This window comes from Marmota monax, unplaced genomic scaffold, assembly GCF_021218885.2.
Source record: "Marmota monax isolate L192 unplaced genomic scaffold, Marmota_monax_Labrador192_F-V1.1 WCK01_AAM20220418_F8-fsc00007, whole genome shotgun sequence".
NCBI classification, from domain to species: domain Eukaryota; kingdom Metazoa; phylum Chordata; class Mammalia; order Rodentia; family Sciuridae; genus Marmota; species Marmota monax.
Genome location: NW_026692781.1, coordinates 16,955,281 through 16,968,407, shown reverse-complemented (window position 1 = coordinate 16,968,407; position 13,127 = coordinate 16,955,281).

Below are 13,127 nucleotides of genomic sequence, written 5' to 3'. Positions count from 1 at the left end.
CTGCCACACCTCACCTGCCTCTAGCTGCCACTCAGTTAACCCGATCTGGGATTAATTTGTTGATTGGATTAAGACTCGGGGTTCAATCGCTTCTCCTCTGAAATCTCTTGCATTGTTTCGCACGTGAGTTTTTGGGAGACACCTCATATCCAAACCATAACAATTGTATACTTTCTTTAAGCAAAATTTATATTTAAGTGATATCTGAATGAAATTATTATAAAGCTAATCAACAAGTACTTGCACTCAGTATTTTTTGCTGATAAATTCAGTCAATATTCTATGAACAGAGGATATGCAGCAGATAACAATAACCCTTACAGGAAGTTGTCCTATCAGGGTTTTTTTTTTTTCTCCAGGAGAATGATATGTTATGAGGGTTCCCATATTGATTGATATTTGTGATTTACTAACATCACCAACCTCCATTTGGCACACTAGTTAGAGTTTATTGCCACCTGTTCTCTGCTTATCTTTTGCTGTGACTCCTATTGTTCTTGTCATTCTATTATTAAATAAATCTGTTTCATTTTAAAGAGCTTTGTTTTGGCTCATACTACACAATAATAAGCCCTTGGAAACTTGGCTCTTCATACTTATTCCTCATATCATTTTAATGGATTTTGGCACATGCAGGCAAACTACAGGTAGGCCAATTTCTAAAAGATTTTTTTTTTCAGAATTGATGTAGCTATATTTTTTCTTTTTTAAATTTTATTCTTTTTAGTTTTATAGGATACGTTTTGACATAACACAAAAGCATGGGATATAATTTGATGCAGTTATATTAAAATCTCAGATAATTCTTTTAAAGATTAAATTTTGTCTTAAAACTTTTCAAAACTGTAAGATAATGAGAAAGGAAAAAAAAAAGGCTCTGGTAAACCCAAAGTTCCTCACCAGAGCATGAATGTCAATTATTGAAATAATATTTCAATATTTGAACAAAATGATTTTGTGAAGATATGAAGTTAGTCTATTTTACATTTATGTCCATCAATATAGGCTTATTGTTTGGCTAATTTGAGCCCAGAAGGACAGGCATAGACCCAGGTCTTTGTCTCAAATCAGTGTTTCCAGGACACAGGAAATCTAAGTTCCTGTGAAGGTGCTCTCAGGAAATAAAGGTTTCAGAAAGAGAAAGATCTACATCTAAAGCAAAATGTCTACAAAGTACAGGCAAAGGGAATGACTGGGTCTCCAAGGCAAAGCCTAAAGAGATTCTCTAAGGTAAATAGACACAAGTGGCGAGATCGGATGGGACAGAGCTTTTTTAATAGTTACTGCTGAGAGCCTACAAACAAAAAACAAACCAAAAATATGTATTTAACTATGAGGGATACCAGCATTCTGATTTTTTAGGCTTTATCTTTTTCTTAGGTACTTAAAATGTAGTAGGTTCTATGCCCGTGTATATTTCTCAGAATCTTAAGTGAGAATTGGAAATACAACTTCCAATATCAAACCCACAGAATAATTCAATCTCAAGAGTCATTTTCATACCACACACAATAATTTATACCTATTCCTTCCTGTGATCTTCACATCATCTGGAATTGCCAGGAAAAGGTCCTAAAGCATCCACCTTGTGCACAACTTCCTACAAGTTCTCAAGTCAACCCTTCATGAATTCACAATGAGAAAGCATAATTGAGAGAAATAATAGATTGCCAGGCTCAACAGAGCCCAAGGGTTAGTGTAGGTAATCCTCAATAAATGTTTGTTGATCAAAATAAGGATGACTTGGGCTGGGATTGTGGCTCAGCAGTAGAGCGCTCACCTAGCACAGGCAGGACCCGGGTTCGATCTCACCACCACATAAAAAAATAAAGGCATTGTGTTGTGTCCATCTACAAAAAAAAAAAAAGATTCTCTCTCTCTCTCTCTCTCTCTCTCTCTCTCTCTCTCTCTCTCTCTCTCTTTCTCTCTCTCTAAAAAAAAATAAGGATGACTAAGTACATAACTAAACTACATCCTTCCAACCACTCCCAAGCTCCATCATAAAATATAAATTTTAGAAAAACTAGCCAATGATTTCTGAATACTAAACACGATAGAGATACTGCTACAAAGCCAGGTATATAGCCCTTCAGAACACAGAACTCAAATGAAAGTCAGACATGCTAGGATAATGTTGATATTTGATTTCAGTAATCCCCAAAGAATTGGTAAGAGTGTTCTTTTTAACCATTGAATCATACAATTACTCTGAGACTTCCAGAGTGCATGGGTGACCTGTCATGATAATTCCACAAACACTTTATATTCCAAAAAGATAAAAATTTGGGAATCTTTTTAAAGATGTCAAAAAACATCTGTGTCTTTCCCATTTTCTAGAGAGAAATGCTCATTATGTTACTAATTATACATGACATCCCCAGAAGACTTTATTTAGAAAAGAGAGTTTCAATGTTCTCTTAGTAAATTAAGAGAAAAGATTTATTAAAGTAATATGAGATGCAATCTTCCCAAACAGGTAAAGTCTTAATCCTACCGCCAATGTTGGAAATTTATGCATAATTAATTATTCTCCCATACTATTCATTTGTGGCATTGTTCCATATTTTTAAAACACAAGAAATTTTGAAGACCAGTTTTTTATTTTAATTAGGTATATATGATAGCATAATGCATTTTGATTCATTCAGCACAATTGCAGCACAACTTTTCATTTCTCTGGTTGTACACAATGTAGCGCCACACCATGTGTGTAGTCATACATGTACCAAGGGAAATGATGTTCATCTCATTTCACCATCTTTCCTGCCCCCATGGCCCCTCCCATCCCCTCCCCTCCCTCCTCTTTGCCCAAAGTTCCTCCATTTTTCCCATGCCCTGCCCCCCATTATGGTCAGCATCTACTTATCAGAGAGAACATTCACCCTTTGGTTTTGGGGGATTGGCTTACTTCGCTTAAGATGATATTCTCCAACTCCATCCACTTACCTGCAAATGCCATGACTTTATTCTCTTTTAAGGCTGAATAATACTCCATTGTGTGTATTTACCACAGTTTCTTTATCCTTTCATTTACTGAAGGGCATCTAGGTTGCTTCCACAGTTTAACTATTGTGAATTGAGCTGCTATAAACATTGATGTAGCTATGTTACTATAGAATGCTGATTTTAAGTCCTTTGGATGTAGACAGAGGAGTGGGATAGCTGAGACAAATGGTGGTTCCATTCCAAGTTTTCTAAGGAATCTCCATAATGCTTTCTAGATTGGTTGCACCAATTTGCAGTCCCAACAGCAATGTATGAGTGTGCCTTTCCCCCCACATCCTTGCCAACACTTATTGTTGTTTGTATTCTTTGTAACTGTCATTCTGACTGTCATGCGATGAAATCTTAGAGTTCTTTTGATTTGCATTTCTCTAATTACTAGAGATGTTAAACATTTTTTCATATAGTTGTTGATTGATTATATATCTTCTTCTGAGAATTGTCTGTTCAGCTCCTTAGCTCATTTATTGATTGAGTTGTTTGGGTTTTTTTTTTGTTTGTTTGTTTGTTTTGGTGTTAAGTTTTTTGAGTTCTTTATATATCCTGGAGATTAGTGCTGTGACATGCATGTGGCAAAAATTTGCTCCAAAAATGCAGGCTCTCTCTTCACCTCATTGATCCTTTCTTTTGCTGAAAAGTAAGCTTTTTACTTTGAATCTACCTCATTTATTAATTCTTGATTTTATTTCTTGACCTTTAGAAGTCTTGTTAAGGAAGTCAGTTCCTAAGCAGACATGGTGAAAATTTGGGCCTACTTTTTCTTCTATTTGGTGTAGGTTCTCTGGTCTAATTCTTAGGTCCTTGATCCACTTTGAGTTCAGTTTTGTGCATAATGAGAGAAAGGGTTTTAGTTTCCTTTTGTTGCATATGAATTTCCAGTTCTCCCAGCACCATTTGTTGAAGAGGCTATCTTTTCTCCTATATATGTTTTTGGCACCTTTGTCTAGTATGAGATAACTGCATTTATGTGGGTTTGTCTCTGTGTCTTCTATTCTGTACCATTGATCTACATGTCTATTTTGGTGCCAATACCATGCCATTTTTGTTACTATAGCTTTGTAGTTTACTTTAAGGTCTGGTATTGTGATGCCTCCTGTGAAAACCAGCTTTTACTGTGATAAAGAATAAATGCTACTTTTCTAATAAGTATTGATAAGAGGCATTTGAGCTATCATTTATATTAATAAATAACCATGCATACGTAATGGGGGAGGATGGTGAGAAGCAAGATGGAAAAGCTTTTAAGCAGAGAAGGAAATAATAGAAATATGTAATTGTGATGTGATATGTCAAAGTCAGAACAGTACTTAAAATATGAGTAATCACCCCCACCCCCAGTACTAGGGATTGAACCCAGCAGTGCTTAACCACTGAAACAAGTCCTAAGCCCATTTTAATTTTTTTTTTTTTTTTTTTTTTTGAGACAGGGTCTCACTAAATTGCTGAGCTAGCTTTGAACTTGCAATCCTCCTGCCTTAGCCTCCTGTGCTGCTGGGATTACAGGCATGTGCCACTATGACCAGCTAAAATACAAATAATTTTAACCACAAATATAGTGGAATAATTTTTTAATCACAAAAAAATAGATCATGTTTAAAGTTTATAATAAATTAGGAAAGATAACTAAAGTTCTTAAATGTGCCAATTTTTTAGCTATAGATGATATGATTGACCTACAAGAGGTATTTGAACAGTTTCTGGCACTTGTCTTTTGTTTTTTGGGTTTTTTTAATGTAATTTTATTAGCTGCTGCTGCCAAGAAATACATTGAGTTAAAAACAAAAATGTCATACAATGTGTCCTTCAGCATAAAGTCACTAAAGCATTCTGTGTCATTAACAACAAGCACCTTTATTATTCAGAGAACCTCGTCTCAGTGCTCTCAAATGAAAAGGGGTTAACTTAGTGAACAGTATCCTCCATTGATTGCATACTTTCTCTAAAGCCCTGGACATTTCCAGCTGACAAATACAGACACGGTTTTCATTTTCAGAAACAACATTAGTTTGCTGCACCACTGGGTGAAATCCAAGCATTTAGTCAGGCTTGTTTCCCTTGCTGCCTGGCTTAGCCCATGTAATGAGAATTATGTCTTTCACTTCCATGCCAACTTGAATATATTAGATGCAAGAATAACAGAGTCAGCACTATATCAAGATAGACATGCCTACAGAAGAGACTGTAATGCACCTTGTTCGGGTGGCATTCAACTTCTAAGCATTGTAACTAATACACCACACACACATACACACACACACACACACACACACACAAAACAACTAATAATAGACCACAGTTTTGTATTAGTCTCATAAAAATTCATAATTTATACTACTGAAGACATTTGTTCTTTTTGAACTCATTTGTTCTTTTAGGCAATATTATCTTAAGATTGCCTGATAATAAACTCAAGTATTTTTCTATTTTGAAAATAAGTATATAAGAATCATGGAAATAGGATTAGATTTTCATTGAGAGGTTAAGAAGGTAAGTATCACATCAATCAGAATATTATTTTAGATTAGGTAAGATAATGAAATAGAAATCTGGATAACTGTAATGTTTTTACTTAGTTTTATATACAAATTTTGGGCTTTTTGTTCAGTAACGTGCTAGGTACTAGACTATACTACTTTGCCTATATCTTCTAATCTAAGTTTTTTAGTTACCAATGAATTTGATTATCATTTTAAAGACAAAAAAAACCCCTCAGGCTTAGAGAAATTAAATAACTCACCTAAATGGCCTAGATTCCAGGTTTGCTGAGTCATTTAATTACAAACTTATAGGACCTCCCTAGGAATCTGTCGTTTATAAACAATGACCACATACTAGTATTATTTTTCACTTTTTATTTTATTATTTTATTTCTTGTTATATCATTTTTTATATATTTCATTGCTCTTGATTCCCACGAACCATACTCTCCTTAAGTTTACTTAACAATATACTCAAAGCTCCAAGTTCTTAATAGATGTTAATATTGATAAACAAAAACTTGAGCCGTTTCTTGCATTTTGAGCTAAGGCAACTCGTGCTGTCTAATATTGACTTATGTATTCAATGGATTATTGTTGTTTTTTCTTACTACTATTATAGATTCTAGTAGCTAGCTCTCCTAGCAACTACTGCCAAACTCCCTTCCTTTTGCTTATGTCTGCTGCTGTATTTGGATATTTTGAGTATTCACCTTCTGGACTCCCTTTCAGCCAGCAGTGGCTATATAACAGTGCTATTCAGTGAGATATAAGCATGAGTCTACTAGAGAGTTACTGGAAACATCTCTGATGCCAAATGATAAAAGTGACAGATGTTGCTAATATCACCCTTTCCCTGCTCTTTCTGCTTAGCTCATAAACATAATGCCTAAAACTGCAGAAGCCATCTCATGTGCATGAGTTAAAACATAAAAGGTCAAAACAAGAACACACCAAAGCTGGTAGTGCAGACTAAAGTCTTGAGACTCTATCCCAACCCTGTGTCTATTGACACTTAGGATTCTTGTAAAGTATCAGTAAAGATTCTATATTTAAAGTGTCTCTTCGCTACTTCTGGAATCCAGAACCAAAAAAACAATTCTAACTCATATACATGCTGACTATGTTTCAGAAAGTACAGTAGACTCATGAAGCTCACATTCTCACAGAAAAGACATTTAATAATAAACAATTTTAAGTACTATGAAGAACAATAAAGTAAAGTAAGGGAACAGAGAGTGATAGACCTGTCTAAGGAAACTTTCTCTCCAGAAATGACATTTGACCTGAATAAATATGGAACAAAACCACCTCTGGGAGAAAAATATCACAAGCTGAGGAAATAGCATGTACAGAGACTACGAGAAGAAAATGCTTGCTACATTTCATATGTACACTAATGACCAGTATGGAAAGCCCAGTAAATTCATAACAATAAAACATTGGCATAAAAAGTAAACAATTCAGTTAATATCCATGCACTTTCATTTTAAACCCTTTTATTTATGTGGTACCATTTAACTTTTTCTAAAAGCCATCCATTTGACTTTTGTCAACTTACTTTTGTCAACAACTTCAATAAAAAGTTTTTGTAGAACATCATTCTATCTCAAATATCATTTATCTGTGATAACCTTACAATGATTTCAAACAAATATATAATCGCCCATTTTTTTTAAGGACAATGATGGTACCAAGGAAAAGCAGTTTTTCTTCAAATTTGACTTTAAAGAGGTAAGGGATAACCAACCACACTTGCTAGAACCATAAAATTTAGCTCTCTGAACAGAGATCCTGCATATTTTTCACAGTTTTTTTCCTAACTAATCTACAATACTTTCTTTTTAACTGCGTTTGCACCAAAGAATGGAAAAAATTAAACAATTTTCCTCACAACATGTTCAGAAATTTTGACACCCACATTTAATGATGAACTATGGGATTCCTTCAAGGCACCATCTGTTAGCAGAGCTGCTTTAGGAGCAGTGGTGCAAAGATGTTGGATATTTCCTTCCATAAAGAGACAGCTGGTAGGCAAAACAGAAAAATGATAGATGCTAATATGTCCAATTAATCTGGTTTCCATATCCCTTTGAATAAGCATTATGGCAATAAGCTAAGGATGATTGCTTTTCACCTTGCATCTAAGAATGAAAAAGTGATAGATATGCAAACAGTTCTACAAATAAAATCATAGGGAAACAATACACCAATGGCAAAACTAGAATTTCTTTTAATGTATTTTGAAATTATAGTATCAGTATGTAGCTGAATTCATGATCAAGTAAGTCTCCAATAAAAGTCATCATTAGTCTAAATGTTGAATCAGAGGATAAATGTAAGCACATTCATAAAAATATAAAATATATTATCCAAATACCATATCAAAAATATCAATGCAATATCTCTATATTGTATCAAAACATTTATGAAAGTTCTATTTAATCATAATAAGCTTTTTTCCTTATGGGAGAATTCCACCTAATAAATATTGAAGGAGTGATGACATTAGAATATTGCCATTTTGCAACTCATATGAAATCATTGAAACACAATATTTAATGACTGAAATCATTAGGTCATAGCATGATGGGAAACTTTTCAATGGAAGACATCAAACTATTCCCACCAAAAACTACTGATCAAGTTCACTATTACAACGAATGGGACAAATTGACATTGTACCTCCTGATGGGACGGAACTGAAGGTGCATAGGACTACCTAAGAAATAATTTTCATCAAAAGAGGTGAACCAGGATCTAATCGGACTCCTAGAGCTACATTTCATTCAACAATTATAATAACAAAAGAAAGCAAAGAGGCAAATATAGATATAGGTATTCTATCAGACACCAGTCAATGGCATAAGAAAGAAAAATAATGAGCAGACCTCTTTATCTGAAAAGAGACTTAAGAAGTACAGCCTACAAAATATATATACTTGTTTGAATCTTTAGTCTAAAAAATTACATATAAAGAGACTTACAAATTAATGAAATGTAAAAATAAAATATGTGTTAGATTATATCAAGTAATTATTTTTAATGTTCATTGTGATAGTATCACTATAAGACAGTAGCTTTTTAGAAATGCATACTGGTTTATACAAATGAATTGACATTGTGTATGAAATTTGCCTTAAACTAAATCAGTAAAGAAAAAAGGAAGTAGATTTAGCAGTTGTAAAATCCTGATAATCTAAGTGATAAGCATAGGAGTTTATTGAACCATTTTTCCTGGTTTTCCACATTTGAAAGCGTTCATAATAATTTTAATATTCATTAATCAGAGCTTCATTAGGCAATTTGTATGAAAATGTCCTTTCTAGGACAAATGATATTAGCAAAAGGCAATTAAAAAGAATATTTATGCCTATTGAGAATGCAGTAATAGATACAAGCTGTCATGTATTTATGGTGCACCACAGGTAAAAAACAATTTGCATTTATATATGGTATCTTTTCATTAACTATTTATGAAATGTATCTATTATCAATTTATGATTAATAAGAAATAAAGTATAATAAAAATAAAGAAGGACTTAAAATGGATCCTCAGTTCATAAATCACTTTTTAAGAAAAAAAGTCATATCATAAGCTACACAAACAAATAGTTTGCCAATTTAGAATTTTTTTACAGAGTCACATAGCCAAGTACATATAGACTCCTATAAATATAAATATCTGTATATTTTTGAACAATACATTTTGAATAAATATAGAAATTATATTTATTATATATAACATATATAGAAGTTATACTTATTTTAAAGTTAAGGATCAATAAGTGGTATTTGATGGCATCATCAAATTAAAAAGCTTCTACACAGCAAAGAAATGATGAAGAGAATGAAGAGAGAGCCTATGGAATGGGAGAAAATCTCTGCCAACTACTCCTCTGACAGAGGATTAATAAACAGAATAAACAAAGATCTAAAAAAAACTCAATACCAAAGAAAAACAAATATCCCAATCAATAAATGGATAAAAGAACCAAATAGAAACTTCTCAAAAGACGATACCGCAGGCTGGGGTTATGACTCATTTGGTAGAGTGCTTGCCTAGCATTCAGAAGGCCCTGAGTTCAATCCCCAGTACTGCCGAAAAAAGAAGAAGAAACACAAATGGCCACAAAATATATGAAAAAAAAAAGGTTCAACATCTCTAGCAATTAGGGAAATGCAAATCAAAATTACACTAAGATCTCAGCTCACCCATCAGAATGGCAATTATCAAGAACACAAATAATAATAAATGCTGGTGAGAATGTGGGGGACAAGGTATATGCTTGCATTGCTTGTTGGTGGGATGCTAATTAATACAACCACTCTGGAAAGCAGTGTGGAGATTCTTCAAAACCTAGGAATGGAATCATCATATGACCCATTTATCCCATCCTCAATATTTATATAATAGATCTAAAATTAGCATACAATAGGGATAAAGCCACTACAATGTTTATAGAAACACAATTCATAATAGCCAAATTATGGAATCAACCCAGAAGACCATCAATAGATGAATGGATTAAGAAAATGTGGTAAAGCTTTGGGAGCAGGGGGGCGAGGGGGCAGGATAGCACATGCCTGTAATCCCAGCAATTCAGGAGGCTGAGGCAGGAGGATTGCAAGTTCAAAGCCAATCTCAGCAATTTAGTGAGGTCCTAAGCAATTTAACAACACCCTATCTTAAAAAATAAAAAGGGCTAAAGATGTGACTCAGTAATTAAGCACCCGTGGGTTCAATCCCTGGTAACAAAAGAAAAAAGAAAAGAAAATGTGTTATAATGTGAGTTTTACTCAGCCATAAAGAAGAATGAAATTATGGCATTTGCTGGTAAATAAATGGAAATGGAGAAAAATCATGCTAAGTGAAATAAGCCAGACTCTGAAAATCAAAGGTCAAATGTTTTCTCTCAAATGTGGAAGCTAGAGCAAAATAAAGGAAAGAAGGCAGTGGGGGAGGGAATCGGATATCATAAAAACACAGGGAAGAGCAGATGTCTGCTTGCTGAAGGCTCCAGAACTGCTTGTGATGGCTCTAAGCTATTTGTATTGTCTGTATTAAAAGTGCATAAAATTAAATAAGACATAAAAAAGAAGAAGGAGAATGAGAGTGAGGGAGGAAGGAAGGGGAAGAAAAATGGAATGTATTTAACAAAATCATGCTATTTTCATATATAAAGATACCAAAGGGAATTTCACTTTTATGTATTTTTTGTATACCTATGTATAATTAGACTTATTATATCTATGTATAATTATGATACTCTAAAAAATTATATCTATTTGAAAAGGATCATTGGGAATGAGTGGGGAGTATGGGAGGGAAAAAGGAAGTAATGTGCATTGAAATGGATTATGTTATCTGAATAGACAAATATGTCATAATGAATCCCACTATTATATGTAAGTATAATGCACTGATGAAAAAAGAATCACCGGGAATCATTGCATTCTTTTTGGAGAGTAATGGTAGTATAGGGCAAGATATTAAGATATTCAAACATTTATATTTTGTCATTTTACTCATTGGCCTATATTCTAAGAAAAGATTGTTCAAAAGAATTTTTTTTAAATATGTGTGCCATAGCTAAGTATTTATGACAGCAAAATTTGGAAATAACGTAAAGTTCAGCAACTAGAAATGCTTAAGTGAGCCAACTCGGAGAAATACTATGGAAAATATGGAGAGCATAGGGATGTATACAATAGCTTTTACTCAAAATATTAACTGGATGGAAAGCCCAGCTGTGAATTCACTGGGTTTACAGTGATGCTTCTCTAATACTGACTAGCTGTGAATTCGGATAAGATATGACACATCCTGAAGCTTAGCTTTCTTCTGAAAGCTATATCAAGATTCATCACAACATTAATAAATAATAGCTATCATAATTAGAATTTATATTCTTAGACAAGGTCAAAGGAAATGCAAAGAACAGTGCGTCTGCAACAAAGAAGAGCTATCATTTTTATAGTTTATTTTCCAAAATCTTAACATTGTTTAAAATTCAAACTTAAAAGTAACAATCGAATTGTATACTTCTCAAATTTGAAAGACTTTCCTTCTCTATCTATATATAAGAACGACATATTTAATTTACCCAGGTAGTATCTCTGTTTGAAATTTCAGTTAATCAAAACCTGGTAATTGGATTTAGCAATACAATCCATGTGATAAATTATACTTAAGGATTTTATGTTAACCAATTCTTGTATTTCTGGAAGAAACACTTTTTATTACTTTTTTATACATTGCTAAATTTACTTATACCAATATTGTATTTAGAAATTTAGTCTAATACATAAATGAAGTTATCCTATAGTATTTCTTTCTTGTATGTTTCTTTGCAGAGTTTAATCAAGATATATTCACATCATAAAGTGACTTAGAAAACCCCTGCCAGAGGGTGTCTATTTAGTTCATCTTGTAATATAATCAGCTTTTAGCTTTTTAATTTTCTCTTTATTTTTAATTCACCAGTTATGTTCTTATATTTATCTTTCTTTCATTCTCTTTGGGTTTGCTCCATTATTCTATTTCTAATTTCTTAAGTTGGATGCTTGAATTATGTATCAATCTTTGTTCTTTTCTATCATAAGTAGTTAAGAGAGAAGTTTCTCTCTAATGTCTACTTTACCTCCATCCACAATTTTTAATGTGTGGTGTTTTCATTGCTCTTCAATTATAAATATTTCTTAACTGTATTATGATTTCTTCTCTAGTACTTATCTAAATACTTCTAAATTTCCAAACATAAGGCAGGATTAGTTATGTCCTTTTTTTTATCTCTAATTCCATTGTATTGAAGTCTGGGTATTATCAGTTTAATATAGAGTCTTTGCTAATGTTGAGAAATTGGTTTCCGGCTTAGTAGTAAATAGCATGTATACACTGGAGAAGAATATGAATTGTTTATAATTTTGGGATACAAAATTATACATATGCAACCATTAGATTAGACAATAAGTGTGTTCTGCAAATTTTCTATATTCTTTGTTCATTTTTGGTGTTCTTACTAACATCTTACTGTAACTATAGATTTGTGGATTTTCATTTTTCTGTCACTATTTGCTAAATATATATAAAGAGACCACAGTGTTAAATGGATTACAAGTTCAAGATCCTGGTGAATTGTTTCTATTATGAGTAAGTGGCAACTGTAGCCCTGAAGGTGTTTCTTCAAGTCCATTTTACCTGATATTAATATACTATATGATAGTTTTCTTCTGATTAACATGTATCTTTTTCTATTATCTTGCTTTTAAATTATGTTCTTGTATTTTATTATGTATTATTTATAAATAACTCAGGCTGGATTTTATTTTTTATCTAATTTGAGAGCTCTCCTGTTTCCACTGGAGACATTATCTATTTATAGTTATTATGGTTATTAATTATTTGTAATTATTTCTCCTATTAAATTTTGTTCTTTGCTTTTATTTGGCTTTTTCTTTGCTTAGTTGTTTTTTTTTTCCTTTTCTGACAAACATTAAACTGATTGACTTCCCTTTCTTTCTTTCTTTTTTACTATAGATTTGGATGAAATGTATTCTATTCCTAACCTTTTGGTGGATACCCTTACATTTCTAACTGGCATAATTGAAAAAGCATATAAAATTAATATATTACTCTTTGTAAGC